Here is a 23634-nt window from a genome sequence, read left to right as displayed (position 1 = left end):
AGAGGTTTACCAGGATGCTGCCTGGATTAGAGGGAACGAGTGATGAGAGGGAATTAGAGGTTGCACAAACTTAGGTTGTCTTCTCTAGAGCACCCTAGGCTGAAGGGAGATCTGATAGAGGTTGATAATGGTTGGATTGAGTTGTTCTCCAATCTTGGCAATTTACTTCCAAACGTTTCATCAGCATGTCTCCTCATCTGATAACAAAATGTTTGCAAATGAATCACCCAGATCAGAGAACAACTCGACCCACCCATCAACCACCGGAGCTACATACACATTTTCCAAATTATTTCCAGCGGTATATAAGATTATGAGAGGCACAGATAGAGTAGTCAGACCGTAAGTATCCTTACCTCAGCCTTGAAATGTCTAATACCAGAGGGCATACATTCAACTTGGTAGTGGGTAAATTCAAGGGAGATGTGTGGGACAAGTTTATTACACAGAGTGGTAGATGCCAAGAATGTGCTGCCGGTAGTGGTAAACATAATAGACACATTTAAGAGGCTCTTAGATTGCCACAATAATGGGCAGAGTTTGGAGGAACACGGACATTTTGTAGGCAGAAGGGATTAGTTTAATGGAGTTTAATTTAATGGATTAATCAATTACTAGTTTGATTAGTTCAAAGATTCAAAAGTACACTTATCAAAGCATGTATGCAGTATACAACCCTGAGATTCATCTTCCCACAGACAGCCATGAAACAAAGAAACACCATGGAACCCGTTACGAGAAAACGTCAAACGCCCAGTGCACAAAAAAAGGACCAATTGAGCAAATGACAGAAAACAAACAAGTAACACACAGAATATTCAACATCAAACCGCCGAGTCCGTGAAATGGCCCAGGTATATTCAGTTTAGTTCAGTTCAGTTCAATTTAGCACTGTGTTGTTCATTGGCTGCAGGCCGCAGAGATAGCCTGTATCGAAAGCGCCCCAATCAAAATCATTCAAGATAGCAGTGAAGAAAAGACTAACCAGTCACTGCTGTTCGTATTGGTCACTTGCACAACATTATGGGCTGAAGAAGCTGTTCCTGAGCTTGTCTGTTCTCTGTTCTGTGTTTTGTGGCCTACATTCAATGTTTTGTGAGTTGGACCTGTGCACTTTAAAATGTTTTGGAAACTTTTGCCTGTTAATTAATCTGGAGGGAAGTCAGATTTCAGAGTCATGGAAGGGAAGGGAATTTATAACAAAATCCCTTGGTAAATCATTACCCACTGCTGCACCTGGACTGAGGAAACTAGTTGAAAGAAATAAACAAAAACTTTACTGTCTACCAGTAATAACATCCATAAATCCATAAATAATGCTGGGAATGCCAAAACACTTCAGAATCTAGACCAGTGGTTCCCAATTTGAGGTTTACGGACCTCTTGCTTAATGGTATTGTTCCATGGCATAAAAAAAGTATGTAAACCAAAACTATTCCATCTATCAACTATGGACCTGTTTCAACTCTTGCAGAGCTGTAAATACTGCCCACTGTAAACACTGTACTTCTCAGTACATTTTGTGGTGCACAAAGTTCAAAATAATCACATGAACTCTTCATAAGATGAGGAAGATCTTATTTCCTGTTGCATAACAATGTTACTGGCAATAAGCTAGAACCAAAAACAGCGTCAGACCTCTCAACAGGATATGTGACCCCACTAGCAGAGAGGCAGGAAATACTATCATTCTTCCGTGTTTATAAATAACTCTGATTTTATACAGATGAGTTTTACCAGGGTTCCTGCACCGTGTGGATTGCACCTCAGAATCAGGTTTATTACGTTCATTACCATTGAAATATGATGTGAAATTTGACTGTTCTGTAGCAGCAGTTGAGAGCAAGATATAGAAGATTAGTATAATAATAAAAAACAAGTAGTGAAGTAGTGTTCTTGATCAAGTCAAGTCACTTTTTATTGTCATTTCAACCATAACTGCTGGCACAGTACACAGTAAAAATGAGACAATGTTTTTCAGGACCATGGTGCTACATGAAACAGTACAAAAACTACACTGAACTACGTAAAAACAACACAGAGAAAAAAAACTACACTAGACTACAGACCTACCCAGAAATGCATAAAGTGCACAAAACAGTGCAGGCATTACAATAAATAATAAACAAGACAATAGGCACAGTAGAGGGCAGTAAGTTGGTGTCAGTCCAGGCTCTGGGTATTGAGGAGTCTGATGGCTTGGGGAAAGAAACTGTTACATTGTCTGGTCGTGAGAGCCCGAATGCTTCGGTGCCTTTTCCCAGATGACAGGAGGGAGAAGAGATTGTATGAGGGGTGCGTGGGGTCCTTCATAATGCTGTTTGCTTTGCGGATGCAGCGTGTAGTGTAAATGTCTGTAATGGCGGGAAGAGAGACCCCGATGATCTTCTCAGCTGACCTCACTATCCACTGCAGGGTCTTGTGATCCGAGATGGTGCAATTTCCGAACCAGGCAGTGATGCAGCTACTCAGGATGCTCTCAATACAACCACTGTAGAATGTGATGAGGATGGGGGGGGTGGGAGATTGACTTTCTTCAGCCTTTGCAGAAAGTAGAGACGCTGCTGAGCTTTCTGGGCTATGGAGTTGGTGTTGAGGGACCAGGTGAGATTCTCCGCCAGGTGAGCACCAAGAAATTTGGTGCTCTTAACAATCTCTACCGAGGAGCCGTCGATGTTCAGCGGGGAGTGGTTGCTCCATGCCCTCCTGAAGTCAACAACCATCTTTATTGTTTTGTTCACATTCAGAGACAGGTTGTTGGCTCTGCACCAGTCCATTAGCCTTTGCACCTCCTCTCTGTATGCTGACTCATCGTTCTTGGACTGTTCAGAAATCTACTGACAAAGGGGAAGAAGTTGCTTCAACAAAGTTGGCTGTGGGTCTTCAGGCTCCTGTACCTCATCCTCAATGGTAATAAAGAGAAGAGGGTACTGTGAAGGTCCTCAGTGATGGATGCTACCTTCTTGAGGCAGCGCTTTACGATGTCTTTGATGTGCCACGGCTGTGCCCATGATGGCTGAGTCTGCAATCCTCTGTGGCTTCTTTCATTCCTGTGCATTGGAGCCCCCATACCAGCTGGCGATGAGACCAGCCAAGATTCGAGCTTGTTTAACATTATTTCCAGTACATAGGTGTAAAGGATAACAAAACAATTGTTCCTCCAGATCCGATGCAGCTCAGAAAGAAACACAATAAGATAAAAAACACAATAATAATAAAAATACATAAATTCATAAGGGAGCTTATAGACATAGGTTGATTGTCTGTCCGTAATGTGATGCTAAGCTCTGTTAGGCATGGCTTGGTTCCATGCAGACAGAATCCCTATCGGGGAAATCCAAAGGAGGTGGAATCTGGGATTACATTAACAAAGGTTGATGCACCGACTCACCTGTAGTTGGTAGTCACTGTTCTGAGGCAATTGAACATAGAAACATTGAAAATCTAAAGCACAATACAGGCCCTTCGGCCCACAAAGTTGTGCTGGTCATGTCCCTACCTTAGAAATTACTAGGTTTACCTATAGCCCTCAATTTTCCTAAGCTCCATGTACCTATCCAAATGTCTCTTAAAAGACCCTATTGTATCCGCCTGCACCACCATTGCCAGCAGCCCATTCCACATACTCACCGCTCTCTGAGTTAAAAACTTACCCCTGACATCTCCTCTGTACCTACTCCCCAGCACTTTAAACCTGTGTCCTCTTGTGGCAACCATTTCAGCCCTGTGAAAAAGCCTCTGACTATCCACACAATCTATGCCTCTCATCATCTTGTACACCCCTCTCAGGGCACTTCCCATCCTCCGTCACTTGAAGGAGAAAAGGCCAAGTTCACTCAAGCTGTTTTCATAAGGCATGCTCCCCAATCCAGGCAGCATCCTTGTAAATCTCCTCTGCACCCTTTCTATGGCTTCCACATCCTTCCTGTAGTGAGGTGACCAGAACTGAGCACAGTACTCCAAGTGGGGTCTGACCAGGGTCCTATATAGCTGCAATATTACCCCTCAGCTCTTAAACTCAGTCCCACGATTGATGAAGGCCAATGCGCCGTATGCCTTCTTAACCACAGAGTCAACCTGCGCAGCTGCTTTGAGTGTCCTATGGACTCGGACCCCAAGATCCCTCTGATCCTCCACACTGCCAAGAGTCTTACCATTAATACTATATTCTGCCATATTATTTGACCTACCAAAATGAACCACTTCACATTTATCTGGGTTGAACTCCATCTGCCACTTCTCAGCCCTGTTTTGCATCCTATCAATGTCCCGCTGTAACCTCTGACAGCCCTCCACACTATCCACAACACCTCCAACCTTTGTGTCATCAGCAAAGTTACTAACCCATCCCTCCACTTCCTCATCCAGGTCGTTTATAAACATCATGAAGAGTAAGGGTCCCAGAATACAATTAAATGCTGGCCACATTATCTGCTCATCATAACCAATCAGAATGCTCTCCACTATATAGTTGTAGAAATTTGCTTCAGTCTTTGGTAACATACCAAATCTCCTCAAAATCCTATTGATATCTAGCTGCTGACATGCCTACTTCATGATTACATCAATGTGTTGGGCCTGGGATAGATCCTCTGAAACATTAGCACTCAGGAGCTTGAAGCTGCTTATCTTTTCCAGCTTTGACCACCACGCACCCCCCCCCCCGCCCCCAATGAAGAGAGGTTTGTGTTCTTCCAACTTCCGCAATCAGTTTTTCAGTCTTGCTGACATTGAGTGCAAGGTTGCTGCTGTGACATCACTCAACCAACTGCTCTATCTCGCTCCTGTACGCCCCCTCATCACCGTCTGCGACTCTGACAACAACAGTGGTGCCTCCTGCACATTTAAAGATGGCATTTGAGCTGTGCTTAGTCGTGAAGGTAGAGAGAGAGGAGAGCAGTCAGCTCAGTGGCCGTGACATGTATGAAATGATATCCAGTTATTTCTCCATCTCCAAGGCATTAGGGTCCTTCAAAGGCAAATCAGGATCAGAGAAAATGGAATGGGCATGAGTTTTGAATGCTTGCTGTTAATAAATCAATGTTCTGATTCTCATTCTGATGTCTGATGAATGTTTTTACATGGTTTATTTCTTCTTCTTTATGTGACAGAATTATAAGGGAATGGCATTTTTTTGAGAAACATTTTCCTATAACTCGCCCTTTATCTATTGTGGCATAATGCAGGAAAGGATATTTCCTCAGAAAAGAAAGTTTCTTGTAAGGGCTGAAATAAAAGATGTCAATATTACATTGTTGAAGTCTTATAAGATGTAGTAACAGCTTCCAAGTGTGTTCTGAGAAAAAGATGTGTTATTACTCAAATTGGCTTTAAATTCCCGTCTTTCTTAACTTTTTTTTTTACCATCAGCTAAGTTGCAGGTTCGCTCCAGCTGCATCTTCTCTGAGATCCCGGCTTCTGGCAAAAGCCGGAGCCTGGAGCAGAAGTGGAGCTGGGATAATAAGGGCCAGCCGCAGACGTGGTGTTCTTTCCCAGGTTGTTGGTTAGAACCTGTGAGAGGTCAGCCCAGTGCATTCTGGGAAGGATGTTTAGCTTTCACCCAAATGAACAGACTGCCGTGTAAGAATTGCGTCTGCATAAGATGTCTGGAACATTTGGTATGGTATCAGCTTGTGTAATCACTTATGATAATGTGCAAGCTGTATAATAACAAATATAAACAGAATGAAAATCTAGGACATGTTGTGTAAATTTAAAAAAAAACTACTTAGAAAAGATGATCCAATTTACCGCTAATGGATAAAATGCCAAACACGCAACAGAAAACTGTATTTCCCCTGAAGTCTAATTCTTAAAAGACATGGACAATAAACTGCACACGAACAGTTCTAGTGAAACCCAACATACAGGTTCTGAAAAGTTTTTACTGGTAGAGGATTGGGCGTAACATGCATTAATTTTACGTGAAAACAGCTGCTGTCTGAAGGGGATATCAGAATCAGAATCAGCTTTAATATCGCTAGCATATGTCGTGAAATCTGTTAACTTAGCAGCAGTAGTACAATGCGATACAGGATAAGATAGAAAAAATAAGTAAATCAGCCAATTACAGTATGTGTGTGTGTGTGTGTGTGTGTGTGTGTGTGTATGTGTGTATATGTATGTATATTAGATAGTTAGATTACAAATAGTGCAAAAACAGAAAGAAAAGTGAGGTAGTGTTCATGGGTTCAACGTCCATTTAGAAATCAGATGGCAGAGGGGAAGAAGCTGTTCCTGAATCGCTGAGTCTGTGCCTTCAGGCTTCTGTATCTCCTACCTGATGTTAACAATGAGAAGAGGGCATCATCATCATCATCATCATTATGCGCTGTGCCATATGACATCATCATTATGCGCCGTGCCATATTACATGGACGATTATGGTCTCCATGACCATGACTGTTCTTAGCAAACCTTTCTACAGAAGTGGGCAGTGTCTTTACAAGACAGATGCCCCCAGCCATTATCAATACTCTTCCAAGATTGTCTGCCTGTTGTCAGTGGTCGCATAACCAGGACTTGTGGTTTGCACCAGCTGCTCATACGACCATCCACCACCTGCTCCCTTGACTTCATGTGACCCTGATCACCTATGCAGGTGCTACACCTTGCTCAATAGTGACCCGCAGGCTAGTAGAAAAAAGAAATACCTTACACCTCCTTTCGAAGTGACATATCTCCACCCCATCACTGACAAAGGAAACTTAACTCCATAAAAATAGCAATTGGTGAAGGTGCACAGTAGCATGAAGAGAGCAGCATCTTGGTAACCCAGAAATACACAGAAAGTGGTTGCCATCCACTTCAACTAAGCTTCACATTCCTATTCAGGTATGTCCATACATGGCCGCTTCTACTGCCATGATGAGGCCAAACTCATGTTGGAGGAGCAACACCTCATATACCGTCTGGGTAGTCTTCAGCCCCTTGGTATGAACATCGAATTCTCCAACTTCCGGTAATTCCCCCATCCCACTTTCACTCTGCCTCCTTTTCTAGCTGCCTGTCACCTCTCTCATGATTCTGCCTTCTTCTACTACCCATAGTGCTTTCCCCTTACATTCCTTCTTCACCTCTCCTGCCTATCCCCTCTCTGCTTCCCCTCCCCCGCCCCTTGATCTTACCTCTGATTGGTTTTTCACCTGGCACCTTGCACCCTCCCCCCACCTTCTTTATAGGGCCCCTGCCCCCTCCCTCTTCAGTCCTGACGAAGGGTCTTGGCCCGAAACGTTGACTGCTCCTTTCAACGGATACTGCCCGACCTGCTGAGTTCCTCTAGCTTGTTGTACGTGTCACTTAGTGGCCACTTTATTAGGTACACCTGTACACCTACCCATCAATGCAAATATCTAATCAGCCAATCATGTATGACAGTAAATGAATGCATAAAAGCATACAGACGTGGTCAAGAGGATCTATTGTTTTTCAGACCAACATCAGAATGGGGAAGAAATGTGATCTAAGTGACTTTGACTGTGGATTGATTGTTGGTGCCAAGTGGGCTGCTTTGAGTGCTTCAGAAACTGCTGATCTCCTGGGATTTTCATGCACAACAGTCTCTAGCGTTCTCAGAGAATGGTACATCCTGTAAGTGGCATTCTGTGGATGAGAGCAATGAGAAAGATCAGAGGAAAATGGCCAGACCGGTTCAAGCTGACAGGAAGGCGACAGTTAACTCCTGAGAGCGTCTCTGAGCGCACTACACGTTGAGATTCGAAATGAATGGGCGACAGCAGCAGAGGACCAATGGCATGCACCCAGTGGCCACTTTATTAGGTACAGGAGAAGTATGCCAAATATTGACATCAGTAACATCCAAGAACCGATCCTCCAAGGCGGCGACACTCTGGAGCTTGAAGCTTCTCACCCCTTCCTCCACAGACCCTTCAGCGAGGGGTGGTGTGTGTTCTCCCCATTTTCCCCTTCCTGAGGTCTACGATCAATCCCCTGGTCTTCCTGACACTGAGTACAAGGTTGCTGTTGTGATTCCACTCAACCAACTGATCTACTGTATATCATTCCTGTTCTCCTCCTCGTCTCCACCTGAGGCCTTATCCACAGCAGCAGTGTCATCTGCTAAGTTCTACATTGATGGTACCTGGTGATTAATACTGCACATTTGATAGTATTGAACCGTCACTAGCATTGGTGTGAGAAGTTTGACCTGTTTTGCTGTTGTCCAGCTGTTCCAAAGCAGAGTGGAGAGCCAGTGATACAGCGTGTTGTGGCCGTGTTGTGGAGTTAATTCCAGCCTTGACCAACCTCTCAAAGCACTTCATCGCTGTAGATGTGAGAGTCATTGAGACAGTTGACCCCGCTCTTCTTGCATATCTATATGGTTGCCGCCCTTTTGAAGCGGGCGGGCCCCTCGGACCGCAGCGGTGAGAGACTAACGATGTTCTTGAACACGCCAGCCAGCTGGATTGTATGGGTTTCCAGTACCCTGCCAAGTGTACGGTTGGAGCCTGATGTCACCCTCTTGAAGGATGCTCGGACACCCGGGAGTAAGGTCACAAAGGCTTGTTGGATGCTGAAGTATTTCCACAGATGTAGTTGTATTCTCCCTTTCAAGGACAGCAGTAAAGGCATTGATCTCATTGGGGAGTGAATCATCACAGCTATTTATGCTGCTAAGATTTGCCTTGCATGAAGTAATAGCATGCAAACCCTGCCACAACTTGTACATCTGACTAATTTCACATGGAATTGCCTTTCCACTCTCACAATGGCCTTCTGTACCTGGACTTTCTAGAGGATTCTAGATCACCAGCCTTGATTACCACAGATTGCGAATCTTCTGGTTCATCCTGTGCTTCTGGTTTGGCAAAACTCAATATGTTTATTTATTTAATTTTATTTATTGAGTGACAGCACGGAACCTACAGCCCTTTGATACACACCAGCCAGCAATCCTCTGATTTAACCCTAGACAATGTACAAAGACCAATTAACCTACCAACCGATATGTCTTTGGACCTGGAGGAAACCCACGCGGTCATGGGGAGAACGTACAAACTCCTTACAGCCGGCAGTGGGAATTGAACCCAGGTCACCAGTACTGTAAAGTGTTGTGCTAACCACCACACTACTGTGCTGCCTCTTTAAGACACACACTCATCTATACAGGGGCGTTGATAATAGACAATAGACAATAGGTGCAGGAGTAGGCCATTCGGCCCTTTGAGCTAGCACCGCCATTCAGTGTGATCATGGCTGATCATCCACAATCAGTACCCCGTTCCTGCCTTCTCCCCATATCCCTTGACAATGCTATCTTTAAGAGCTCTATCTAAATCTTTCTTGAAAGCATCCAGAGAATTGGCCTCCACTGCCTTCTGAGGCAGAGTGAAGTCGGTGATGGCCTTAGCATAAACATTTAGATCTGAATCTCTGAATATGGTCCAGCGCACTGTTTCAAAGCAATCCTGTAAACTCTCCTTCACCTCCCTTGATCATAACTTCATGCTTCACACTTCTGGTGCAATCCTCGGTCTTGGGAGTAGTACAGCCAGTTAATTGGACTTGCCACAGTGCAGGCACAGAGGGCAAGGAGAAGCAAGGTGTGGAGGAATTTAATAACAAGGACAAGAATCTTTCAACATCAGGCTTTACTTCTGCACTTCAAAACAATAACCTGTGGGTTAAACCCAGTGACTCATATCCTGCGTTCCCAGTTCTCTCTGCATTTAAGAATTATTTCTCAAAGGATGGCTTTCTTTTGAAAACTGAAGCAATAGCAATAATGAAACCCTCTTTGAGTCTTCCCTATGCTGTTGTAAAGCGCTGTCTTTGACGGGACATAATGGTGTACAATGTCCTGTGTATGTTACTCAAAATGGCTTCTTTGGTTTGTTACGAGTAGGAATGCTTCTTTGTCTGATAAATGTTTCTCTCACCAGGAATGCTTCTTTGTCTGATAAATGTTTCTCTCACCAGGAATGCTTCTTTGTCTGATAAATGTTTCTCTCACCGTTGTTTCGCTTTAGAATGGCTGATATGGTAATTGTATTCATTTGTTAATCAATGGGGAATGTTATTGTGTTTTGTGAGGCTGGGAACTTGGGGGGAGGGGTTGTGCGGGCTTGGAGTGTGAAGAGAGTCGGGAGGAAGATGGACGAGGAAGGTGGACGGGCGCTGGACTGCTCGCAGGAGCGACGACGTGGCTGTCGGATGATTCGTTGATTGAGCTCCTACGATGTGCACTACCCTGACTGAACTTTGATAAGTTGGCGCCTTTTGTTTTTTTCTTTCCGTATATATATAATACTTCTTTAGTTAATGTTAGTAAACTCTATAAAGTGTATTTCATAACGGTATTTGGTGTGAAGTTGATACGGTGGGCGGCGCGAGGCATAAACTCGATTCTCACAGCACCTGCGTGTACGGGAGGTGGGTTGGTGTGTGGCTGGATCTCCTTTTCCCCTAGACATATACCAGCCTTTTGGGTAAGTGTTACAATGGTGTTTATTTTTTGAGACCTTTCAGCTTTGACTAGCGTCCTTTCTAGTCAAGAGTCCCACTTAGCTCCTGATCACATATTACAAGTGCGCCAACACTCTACAGAAAATTCCTAATATATGTAAATACACAGGCAAATACAGTTGATTCTGGATCCCTGATCCTTGAACAGACACACAAAATGCAGACGGAACTCAGCATTTGAGACAGCTTCTATGGAGGGGAGTAAACTGTCGATGTTTCAGGCCGAGACCCTTCATCAGGATTGGAATCATGAAGTTAATCTTATCCATTGATGCCTACCTCTTGCTAAAACACAACAATTTGTTAATGCCCCACACCAGCTTGTCACAAACCCTCACTTAATGCCCGATCGTCCTTTCCTCTGTTGGTTCTGTGCTGAGGCAGGAGGCGAGGCCACCGAAGAGCACGATAGCCATCGCAGGAATGCCCACTGGCATCGTTAGAGATGAAGGAGAGGCAGATCAGCCCGCGTGAGAGTAACACCGTGGTGGGCGATTGCTTCCCAGCCCCAGAAGCTCAGGTTAAATCCTGACCTGATCTCCAGGGCTGCGTGTGTGGAGTTGGTAACATTCACCCTGTGGTTTCCTCCAGGTGTTCCTGATTCCACCCACACCCCCAAAGGCATGCAGGTCAATAGGCTGAAAATCAAAATGTGCTGAAAATCTGAAACCAAAACAGAAAATTCCACAAACTCTCGGGCCCGGCACCTGAAATGCTAGCTGTTTCTCCTTCCACAGGTGCTTCCTGATCCACCGAGTATTTCAAGCAATTTTTTTGTCTCCGCCGGTTAATTGGCCACTGTAACTTGCCCCTGCTGGGTGTGTATGGATGAGTGGTAGAATCTGTGCTGAGGGAAATCATCGTCATTGTGTGCTGTGTCACATGACATGAGCAATCATGGTCCCACGACCATGGTTGTTCCTGGGAAATTTGTCTACAGAAGTGGTTTGCCATTGCCTTCTTCTGGGCAGTGTCTTTACAAGACGGGTGACCCCAGCCATTATCAGAGATTGTCTGCCTGGCATCAGTGGTTGCATAACCAGGACTTGTGATATGCACCAGCTGCTCATACCATTCACCACTGGCTCCCACGGCTTCACGTGACCCTGATTGGGGGGCTAAGTAGGTTGTACACCTTGCCCGAGGGTAGCCTGCAGGCTAGCAGAGGGAAGGAGTGTCTTACACCTCCTTTGGTAGAGATGTATCTCCACCCTGCCGTTCAGTTGATGGAAATAAGGGGAGAATTGGATAGGATTAATGTAAATGGGCAGTTGGTAGTCAGTAAGGATTTGGTGGGCCAAATGGCCGGTTTCCAATCTATCTGATTCTATGTCCTCTATTGGTTAAGCTTGGATCTAGTTTGCGTTTATATATTTGAAGGAAAAGGGGAATTTTAAGGTCAATTATCTTCACTTGATACATTTGAAATTGAATGAAGTCCATAACACATGCTAGCAGAATTCAGCCATCCACCCATTGAGTGTGCAGCTGTTTAATTTGGAACTACAGGCCTGAAAAATCCCCATAGGATCTTCCCCCTGACTTGGGAAGAGATCAGCTCGCAACCAACAGAACATCAGTGCCCTGCCTTGGCCAGACCTGGAGGCAGATTATAAAGTGTATTGGGGGTGCTCAGGATAGAAAGGATTGTCGTCTCCTCTGCTCACTAATCATAGAGATGTTGTTATCGTTCCTACTATCATCTGAAAGAAGAAATTCATCTGATCAGTGGTGCCTGTGCCCTGGGAGTGTGTGATGGTGGTTTTGTACCTGTGTTATGTTTGGGATACTGGCCTACAATTCTCTGGGAAGCACAGGCACCTCTTTTCCACAGTAGGGTAACACTGTGGCCCTAGCAGCTGGACTGGCAATGCTATATGGAAGTAATTTTTTCCTTCCAGTCGTCTCTTGCGATCTCCCAACATTTCATGTCGAGACCCAGATGAAGGGTCTTGATCTGAAATGCCACCTGTTTTTTTTCCCCTCCACAGATGCTGCCTGACCTGCTGAGTTCCGCCAGCACTTTCGGCGTGTTGCTCTCGACTTCCAGCACCTGCAGAATCTCTTAGATCCCTGGAGATCTGTGGCGCATTGGCCAGGATTTGTATTCAAAAGGAGGCACTTGCCCTCATCAAACATTGCCCAGTGTAAAGCAAAGTGACAAGATGTTAACTTCCCCAGGTCTGATATGTTGCCCAGGCACCCGGACTGCTGCAGGCATGTGTCACTGACAGCTTGATCATCAGCCGTTCTCAGTTACAGGATGTGAAGAATTGTCAGAAATGATGATCCAGGATTTACTGTAGGCTCCTGGAACATCTCTCTTTGTCTCTCCTCACTCAGCAGGAAGGCTCCAGGTAGAGGAAAGAGGTACTTAAAAGTTCAAAGTAAATTTATTATCAAAGTACATATATGTCAGCATATAAAACGCTAAGATTCATTTACTTGTGGGCATACTCAATAAATCCAATAATGATAACAGAATCAATGAGGACCGCACCAATAAGGTAGCCAGTGTGTTAAAAGACAACAAACTGTGCAAATACACAAAGAAAGAAAGGAAGGTAGTTGGGAGAGGATTTGGAAGGGTGAGAGTGGTTACCTGTTGCTGCAGAGTGTGTGATGTGGTTCACAGCAGTGAAGAGCGAAGTGAAGGCGAAAGGAGACAGTAGAAATGTAACGAAGTCATAGGTTCCACTTACAGTGGCAGGCAAAAGTTTGGGCACATTTGCCCACTTCAGGATCATAGTTTATCTATTTAAGTGTCTGTATAAATGTCTCTTAAGTGTAACGATTGTATCTGATTTCACCACTTCCTCTGGCAGTGCATTTCAGATATTAATCTCTCTATGATGAAAACTTTCCCCTCAGATCCCCTTCAAACCTTATTTTTCTTGTTCATGATATCCTAATGACAGGAAAGGAATTTTGGCTAAATTTTGCAGGTCACCCTTGGGCAAGGTGTAACACCTGCTTAGACCTTCCCCCCCACCCCGACGATCAGGGTGACTTGAAGCCATGGGAGCAGGTGGTGGATGGTCGTACGAGCTGCTGGCACAATTCACAAGCTCTGGTTATGTGACCACTGACACCAGGCAGACAATCTCTGAAGAGTATTGAGAATGACTGGGGTCACCCGTCTTGTAAAGGCACTGCCCAGAAGAACGCAATGGCAAAGTACTCCTTAAAAAAAATTGCCAAGAACAATCATGGTCGAAGATAGAGAAAAGAATTAAAGACAGATGGGAGATCATGAGATCATGATCACCTACGTCATACAACAAGGCAGATAATGATGATGTTGATAATCCTATCTATACCTCTTGTAATCTCATATACTTCTATCTGTTCATGCCTCTCTCGCCTTCAACACAGGGATAATAAGCCCAGTGAATCCAATCTCTCCCGATAGCTAAAGTCCTGCAGTTCACCTTAGTGAACCTGTCCTGCACTCACTCCAGAGCAACCACGCTGGCTTACAGCACAGAAGAAGTTGAAAATGCCACAGAAGAATTTGAATTGCAGAGCTGCAGCTCAGCAATCCAACAGAGGTGAGTGAATAGGCCATGGATAATAGAGCAGAGGCAATTCCAGAATGTCACATCTTTAGAGTTTGGTCCTGTGCACACCACAATATCAGACAAAAATGTTGATTATACTTCTTTATCCACATTCATCAGATTCTGTTAAACTCTTCATTCATTGGTTATTAACATACTTATACAAATCTTAAAAATATCTGCAGATGCTGAAAATCTGAGATTAAAAACAGGAAGTACTCAAAAAGTCAGGCAGCATCTGTGGAGAGAAAAACAGTTAATGATGAAAGATCTGACAAGCGGTCTTCAGCCTGAAAAGTTAACTACCTTCTTTATTCCAAGAGGTTGCCTGATCTGCTGAGTATTTTTTCCCAGCATTCCCTGTTTTTCTTTCAAGCTTCTTCTTAAATCTATCTGAGCCTTAGTTGTTGCCTGTGGAATTTATTTTATAATGTTGTCCCTTAGGAAAAGTTCAGTCAGGTAGGATCCCATCCTGTCTTTCCCGAAGCCCAGATTGATTCCCCACTGGCAGAATACCCTGTTGTGCAGAGGAGAGCAGGGCTTGCAAGCCCACGGCTCTAGTCATACATACAAACAGACACATCTCCTTGTCAGTCACTGAGATACCTGTAGTATTTATACCATGGACAAAGAGAACCACAGTACAGTCGTGGAGTAGTTAGCATATTGTTTCACAGAGTCACCGATCACAGATAGGAGTTCAATTCCCTCACCTGTCTGTGAGGAGTTTGTACATTCTCCCCATGGTGGTGTGGGATTCCTCAAGGTGCTCCTTTTCCTTCTTCCAGCTAACCTCTTTCCATTCCCCCTGTCGTTTTATTCTGGCATCTTCCCACTTGCTTCTGTGTCCTGAAGGAGGACCTAGGCCCAAAACGTCAACTGTTTATCCTTTTCCATAGAAGCGATCTGATCTATGGAAAATGGGGGGATATATGGGAGGCAGGGTTTAAGACATTGTGGGCCGAAGGGCCTGTACTGTGCTGTACTAGTTTATGTTCTATGTTCTATCTGCTGGGTTTCTCCACCATTTTGTGTGCGTTGCTTTGGAATTCCAGCATCTCCAGACTTCCTTGCATTTAAAGAACATAGAACAATACAGCACTGTACAGGCCATTTAGATAGATAGATACTTTATTCATCCCCATGGGGAAATTCAACATTTTTTCCAATGTCCCATACACTTGTTGTAGCAAAAACTAATTACAATGTTGTGCTGACCCTTAAACCCTGCCTCCCATATAACCCCCCCCCCCCCACACACCTTAAATTCCTCCATATACCTGCCTAGTAGTTTCTTAAATTTCACTAGTGTATCTGCCTCCACCACTGACTCAGGCAGTGCATTCCACGCACCAACCACTCTCTGAGTAAAAAACCCTCCTCTAATATCCCCCTTGAACTTTCCACCCCTTACCTTAAAGCCATGCCCTCTTGTATTGAGCAGTGGTGCCCTGGGGAAGAGGTGCTGGCTGTCCACTCTGTCTATGATTGGCTGCTCCTGTTTCCTCACACATTCCACAGAAGTATGGTTAGGACGAGTGAGTTGTGAACATGCTGTTTTGGCACCAGAAACATGGTGACACTTACAGGCTGGCTAACACATCCCATGCTGATTTGATTTGATGCCAATGATGCATTTCACTGTTCACTTCGATGCTTCAATGTACGCGTGACAAATAAAACTAATCTCTCTCTTTGGTCAAAAGCAGAACAGTAGTACAGTGGGAAGCTGCAGGTACAGGTAGCAATCAAACAGTTGCTGAGCAAATGAGTCTGGTCATGAACCACACCTGATAAAGTTCTGTTCAATAAGAAGCAGCCACGGCAAATATTTATGAAGAATCTGGTGACGCACTTATCTTACTAGAGAAAGCAGTGACCTGTCAGAGAGTAGGCACTTATGTGATCAGTAGAGCGATAACAAGGGGATTGGGCATCACCTTTAAACAGTAAGGACACAGTGGTGGGCAGCTGTGCGTTAAGCTGTGCAAGGCACTTTCAATTGTTCTCAAACCTTCCATGACAATGTTTTAAAATTGTATTTGCTTAATGGTAAGAAAGAGAAAATCTCACATTCAGGCTTTTAATTCAAGTTCAGCAACACTCCTCCATTTTGTTTCTGGCATTAGCTAACGGGAAGGATGAATGGATTCTGCAGGTAACAGGCTGCCCAGGTACATTTTTCTGTCCCTTCAACCAGGTGCAAGTGAGCTAGCTTCTGAGTTTGTCTTCTCGGCTGAGATTGAGGACTTAGGTGGGATAATTAATAATTCATCAGTTAATAACTCATCAGGGGTGATTGGTAAGTTTGTGGCCTAAGGTAGAAGGAGATGAGTTATTAACTTCAAACTTTCTGCAATATCACTCAAAGAGTTGAACTGCATGTGCATGTAACAAGAGCTGTATAACTCATCTCCTTCTGTCTTAGGCCACAAACATATCAATCACCCCTGCTGTGGACACTTTCTGGAGGTCCAAGATCCGTATGCTCCACGACCGCTGGACTAAGTGTGTAAATGTAGGAGGGGACTATGTTGAAAAATAAATGTGCTATGTTTTCTAAAATTGACTCCTTCTACCTTAGGCCATGAACTTATCAATCACCCCTCATATTTAAATCTTACATCCATCCCACAACGTGAGGAAGTAAAAAACTTTGTGTTATGACTCCGTTGCAATGTACAGTCATGTGAATTTATAAGCCTAATGACTTGGAGAAAGAAGCTGTCCCATAGCCTGTTGCTCCTGGCTTTAATGCTGTGGTATCATTTGCCAGACAGAAGCAGCTGAAACAGTTTATGGTTGGGATGACTGGTGTCCCGGATGATCTTTCAGGCCTTCTTTATGCACCTGCTACTGTAAATGTCCTCAGTGGAGGGAAGTTCACATCCACAAATACGCTGGATACTGGCCGTACCTCTCTTGGCAGTGCCCAGCAATCAAGGTTGGTGCAGTTCCCATACTAGATGGTGATACAGCCAGTCAAGATGGTCTCAATGGTGCCCCTGTAGAAAGTCTTGAGGATTTGGGGGCTCATGCCGAACTTCTTCAGTCCCCTGAGATGGAAGAGATGCTGTTGTGCTTATTTTTGCCACATAGCCAGTGTGAGATCTTCAGTGATGTTGCTTTGGATTTTCAGCATCTGCAGATTTTAAGACCATAAGACTATAAGACACAAGTGCAGAATTAGGCTATTTGGCCCATCAAGTCTGCTCTGCCCTTCAATCATAGCTGATCCTTTCTTCCCATTTCAGCCCCACTCCCCAGCCTTCTCCCAGGAACCTTTGATGTCATGTCCAATCAAGAATCTGTCAAGCTCTGCCTTAAATACGTCCAAAGACATGGCCTCCACAGCTGGCTGTAGTAATAAATTCCACAAATTCACCACCCTCTGGCTAAAGGGATTTGTCCACATCTCTGTTTTAGATGTACACCCCTCGGTACTGAGGCTGTGCCTTTTTGTCCTTGACTCTCCCACCATGGGAAACATCCTTTCCACGGCTACTCTGTCTAGACTTTTCAACATTCGAAAGGTATCAAGAAGATCCGCCCCCCCCCCATCCTTCTAAACTCCAGCGAGTAAAGACCCAGAGACATCAAACGTTCCTCATATGATAACCCTTTCATTCCTGGAATCATCCTTATGAGCCTCCTCTGAACACTCTCGAATGGCAGCATATCTTTTCTTAGATGAGGAATCCAAATCTGTTCTCAACACTCAAGGTGAGGCCTCACCAGTGCCTTATAAAGCCTCAGCATCACATCCTTGCTCTTGTATTCTAGACCTCTTGAAATGAATGCCAACATTCCATTTGCCCTCCTCATCACTGACTCTACCTCCAAGTTAACCTTTAGGGTGTTCTGCACAAGGACTCCCAAGTCCTTTTGCATCTCATATTTTTGGATTTTTTCCAGTTTAGAAAATAGTCTATATATTTGTTCTACTACCAAAATGTATGACCATGCATTTCCCAACATTGTATTTCATTTGCCATTTTCTTGCCCATTCTCCTAATCTGTCTAAGTCCTTCTGCAGCCTACCAGTTTCCTCAACACTGCCTGCCCTTCCATAAATCTTTGTATCATCTGCAAACTTGGCAACAAAGCCATCCATTCCATCATAAAGATCATTGATACACGGCATAAAAAGAAGTGGTCCCAACACCAACCCCTGTGGAATACCACTAGTCACTGGCAGCCAACCAGAAAAGGATCCTTTTATTTCCACTCACTGCATTCTACCAATCAGACAATGCTCTAACCATGCCAGTAACTTCCTGAAATGCCATGGCTGTTAACTTGATAAGCAGCCTCATGTGTCGCACCTTGTCCAAGGCCTTCTGAAAGTCCAAGTATACAACATCCACTGCAACCTCTTTATCTATCCTATCTGTAATCTCCTCAAAAAATTTCTACAGGTTTGTCAGGCAAGATTTTCCCTTAAGGAAACCATGCTGACTTTGTCCTATCTTGCCCTACGTCACCAAGTACTCCATAATCTCATCCTTAACAATTGACTCCAACATCCTCCCAACCACTGAGGTCAGGCTAACTGGTCTAGAATTTCCTTACTACTGCCTTCCTCCTTTCTTATAGTGTGGAGTGACATTTGCAATTTTCCAGTCCTCTGGCACTCATGCCAGAGTCCAATGATTATTAATGCTTCCACAGCCTCTACCACTACCTCTTTCAGAACGCTAGGGTGCAGTTCATCTGGCCTGGGTGATTTATGTACCCTTAGTTCTTTCAGCTTTTTGAGCACCTTCTCCCATGTAATGGTAACTGCACTCAGTTAATTTCCTTCAAACCCTTCAACATCTGGCACACTGCTAGTGTCTTCCACAATGAAGGAATACTGATGCAAAATACTTATTTAGTTATCTGCCATCTCCTTGGCCCCTGTTCATATTTCTCTGGCCTCTTTTTCTAGCAGTCCTATATCCACTCTCATCTCTCTTTCATTTTTTGCCTACTTGAAAAAGATTTTACTCTCCACTTTGATATTGTTTGCTTGCTTGCTTTCATATTTCATCTTTTTTCTCCTAATGATTCTTCTAGTTGCTCTCTGTAGGGTTTTAAACGCTTCCCAATCCTCTGTCTTCCCACTCATGTCTGCTTTGTTGTATGCCCTCTCTTTTGCTTTCACATTAGTTTTGACTTTCCTTGTCAGCCACAGTTGTACTGTTTTGCATTTTGAGTTCTTCTTTGTTTTTGGAATACATCTATCCTGCACCTTCCTTATTTTTTCTGGACGCTCACACCTTTGCTGGTCTACTGTCATCCCTGCGAGCACCTGCTTCCAATTTACTTCGGCTAACTCCTCTCTCATACCACTGTAATTTCCCTTAATCCACTGAAACACTGCTATATCAGACTTCCCTTTCTCCCTATCAAATTTCAGGTTGAACTCAGTCATCAGGAACAAGAGAAAATCTGCAGATGCTGGAAATCCAAGCAACACACACAAAATGCCGGAGGAACTCAGCAGGCCAGGCAGCATCCATGGAAAAAGAGAAAACAGTTGACGTTTTAGGCCGAGACCCTTCATCAGGATTTCTTCAGAACATTTCAGGCCAATGCCTTTCATTTCATGAAGTGCCATTACCCTCAAGTCAAAGGACTTGAGCACTCAGTTTCCACTCCCCCGACAGATATTTCTCACCCGTTGAGTTCCCCACATTTTTTATCTTATTTTCACTCTTCTTCCTGAAACACCTTTATATTTTCAAAAGCCTGTTTCTCCTGTCTTTCATTAATTTGCATCTTTCAGGGTAGTCTTTTAATTCTATGTTGCAGTTGTCAAAAATGTGCTCCTGCCTCATTTTATAATGATGAATCACAGGCTATCTGTTCTCCTTGCGCTTCCTTGTTGAATATAATTGATAGATTTTCGGTTGACAAATCCTCGGCAGAAAGTGCACAGCTAGGGGCGTTCCAAACTCATCTCTCTCCGGCTTCACCATTACATCAAAGTCTGGTTCATTCAGCGGTTCCCAACTTTTTTTATGCCATGGTCCCCTCATATAAACCAAGGGGTCTATAGACCACAGATTGGGAACCTTCATTCCAATTATTTATACACACCCCCTCATGTTGGCCTTATCTAAGGTCTTGCAAATATTATCTTACCTATTATGACTTTTTAATTAAATGGAATTGTATTTTACTTCCTTTAAGCCTCCAAACTATTTTCATACACGGACCTATCATTAACAACAAATGTCTTTATAAAAACAGGTGTTGGCCTCGGGTGTTTTTCCATCAATTGAGTCAAAGTCAAGTTGATTCTCATTCACAGACGTACACGTATGCACAGCTCAATAAAAAATACTTATTTGCAGCAGCATGACGAGCACACAGCATCAGACAAACAGCATTCACAAGAGAAAAGTAAATTATTCATAAATCAGACACAATATGCTTTTGTTCTGTGTGTCCATCATCAAATAGCCTCTAACAACCAGTTCCTGCTCCTGGCTTCACGTGTGGCTACTAAGCCCGGCAGAACCGTTTCACCTGACAGGAGAAGGGGGTGAAGAAGGGCTATTAGTGCCCTAAAACCAGATGCTTTGGGCAGGTGAGGCTTGTCAGCCATGGTTCAGAGTTCATCTAGAAGAAGGAAAACTCTGACCTCAAACTTCCACTGCCTTGCGGCTACACCCATTAATGGGAAAAGCTTTGGGAGTAAAATCCAGAGCAAGGGTCCCTAAAGCAGTCCTATGTTGAGATTAACGCTGACTGATAACTCCTGCGACACTGTTGGTGCCAAACTGTATCGGCCTCTGCCTTTCCTTTGGGTTCATCAGATGCGTGGAAAGGGGTTGCTTACTATAAGGGCAACAGCTTACTCTCTATATCATACTGCCCAGAAAATTCACCCCACCCTGCACAAAAAGAGTCATTCAGCATTTCAGTCATTCAGCATACACCCAACACAGTCATCGAACTCCAAGCTCCTTCCCCCGTACAAAACGTAACAAGAGCATCGACCAACCCAAAGCACCCTCCCCACACAAAAATACTAACAAAGCGCAACTAGAACATTGACTCCAAAACCCCTTGACCCCTTCACAAAAAAATTCAATGAGAAAGAACAAGCAAAAACACAGAATAAAAAAAACAAAAATCCACAGTCCATTGTCCAAATCCATAAATGCAGATCCCTAGTAATATCCTCCAGCATCGTCAAAAGAGAGAGCCGCCACTTGAATGCAGAAGCCTATTCTCAGGGCAGAGCGAGCCACCACATAGTCAGTTCCTTCATCACGTCAGTAGCTTCCTCTTGGTTTTCACTACCTTCAATCATGCTAGTCCTGGGTAGAGACTCAGAAATACAGTCACACTAAGATGATGAAAGATTCTTCATTCTTGTTTCCGTAACAATTTTGTTTGACAGTCAGCATTGATAGCCCTGAACCGAACCCCCAAATCTGGAGGACCAGTGGACCACTCTTAGTCTGGCCTCTACCCTTTGACCTGCTTGGCATGGGTGACCTTGCCAAGAGCCAAGGCATAAAGCCCTGACTCCAGCCAACATAGCTCTCGGAGTCATTGAAGCACGCAAGCCTCCAAACCCAACAATAAGGTTGTGGTCCTCTTGGAGGTGGCATCCAAGATCATTCAATTCAACAAGTAAGGCACACTTGTTTATATTTGTCATGCTTGGATGGAAAATGTGTTATCGATGGTACATGGAAAAGCCTGCCTTGGAGCATCGTACACTTGCTCTTGCTGATGAAAACTTGTTGACTACAATCGTTGACTCTGCTTTTCTCTCTATTGTTGCTGCCTGACCTGCTGCCAACTGGTGAATCTTGGTTGTTTTCTCCCATTTAATTAATAGAAGGGAAGCTCACGTGGGCTCCCTTGCCTGAAAAATATCTGATTTGTGTAGAGGAACAAACAGTTGATATCTTGGGCCAAGACCCTTCATCGGGACTGGAAAGGAATGGGGGAAACAGACAGAGTAAGAAGTTGGGGGAGGGGGAGAGGGATGTGGAAGGTGGTGGGTGAAACCAGGTAAGGAGGAAGGTGTGTGTGTGGGAGAGGTAATGAAGTGAGTGTAGAGGGTTTTTGTATGTTACTTCATATGTTAAGCAAAATGGCTTCTTTGTCATGTTAAAAGTAGGAATGCTTCTTTGTTATGTAACTGCAGAGAGAGAGCTATCTCTCACAGCTTGTTTGGGTTATAGTTACTGATAATGAGAATTGTATTCATTTGTTAACCGATTGGGATAGATGTTATTCTTTCTTGTGGGTCTGTGAGCTGTGGTTTTGCGGACTTTTGGGGACTTGGGGAGGAGATTGCGAGAAAGGTGGACGGTGCTGGAGGCGCTGTGGTCAATCACTGTGGATGGTCCCAGGCTCGCGGGTCGTGAAGGTCGGAGAAGATCGAATAGTGGACCAAAGACTTCGATGGCTGAGCTCCAACGATTGTGCACTAATTGACTGAAACCTGATAAGTTCTGGCACCTTTTCTTTCTTTTCTTTGCTTTCATATATATTGTATCACTATTAATCACTTAGTTCTAGTAAAATTTATAAAGTGTATATTGTATACGTACCTGGTGTGCGGTTTGATATTGTGTGTGCAAGATTTTGCTAGTGTGCATTTCACAGCATCCACGTATACGGGAGGTGCAGTTTGGCAGGTGGACGGAATTTCCCCTAGACATACACCAGCCGATCGCGGGAGCGTTACATGAGAAAATGGGAACTAATTGATGGAAGAGGCAAAGGCTGAGGAATAGGGAATCTGACAGGAGAGGCTAGACGACCATGGAAGGAAAGAAAAAAGGATGGGCATTGGCAGGATGAATGTTCAGACACTTTTTAGGGATGATGGAAAAATGAAGGATTATGTAGGAAGGAAAATTTCAATTGATCTTAGAGTAGATTAAAAGGTTGGCACAAATGTTATGGGCCTTAAGGACCTGTACTGTGCTGTTCAAAGTTCTAAGTTCCATTATTAATACTCCCCCACCCCCGGCCAATTCAGACATCTACCACCACCATCACCACTGTTCCACGCCATCAAGTCGCACACGCTTTGTCCAAAAGATGCAGAGAAATTTCATTCATGAAAGGTCCAGCAGGTTTTCATGATAAACCTTCCTGTGAGTTAGCAATCTCTTTGCCATGGCTCTCTTCAGGTCATCATTACTGGGAGCTCTTACTTCTGAGAATCTGAGAGATCTTCAAAGTGTTAAGTACAGATAGTGTTGAACTGGATGCCATTACAGCTCAGAGATAGCTGAGAAATCTCTATTGGCGTCTACCTCCCATCAGCTGCAAGTCTGGAGTGTAATGGAATAAACTTCACTTGCCTGGATACGTGCAGCATCCATCTGGACTAGAATAATCAGAAGTCGCCAGTCAGTCACACTAAGCTGCTCTTTCCCCATATCTCTAATTTTTGTTCCACATGTTCCCAGCACGTAAGGGCAATTATGAAGAAATCACCAAAGCATGTCTACTTCCTTAAGAGTTTGCCAAGATTCGGCATGACGTCTAAAACTTCGACAAATATCTATAGATGAGTAGTGAATATATAGACTGGCTGTGTCATAGCCTGATATGGAGAATGGAA

General features: G+C 44.1%; 1 long non-coding RNA gene across 1 annotated transcript; it reads left to right on the top strand.

The window, feature by feature from the left end:
* Positions 1 to 9607: 9607 nt before the first annotated feature.
* Positions 9608 to 22608, top strand: LOC140741750 (uncharacterized). The gene is made up of 3 exons (XR_012102122.1): positions 9608 to 10228; positions 13861 to 14036; positions 19447 to 22608. It is a non-coding gene; the product is annotated as an uncharacterized lncRNA (long non-coding RNA).
* The last annotated feature ends 1026 nt before the right edge of the window (positions 22609 to 23634 follow it).

Source organism: Hemitrygon akajei, chromosome 19 (assembly GCF_048418815.1).
Source record: "Hemitrygon akajei chromosome 19, sHemAka1.3, whole genome shotgun sequence".
Lineage (NCBI taxonomy): Eukaryota > Metazoa > Chordata > Chondrichthyes > Myliobatiformes > Dasyatidae > Hemitrygon > Hemitrygon akajei.
Note: the sequence above shows the minus strand (reverse complement) of the source record. Positions and strands in the feature narration are given on the sequence as shown.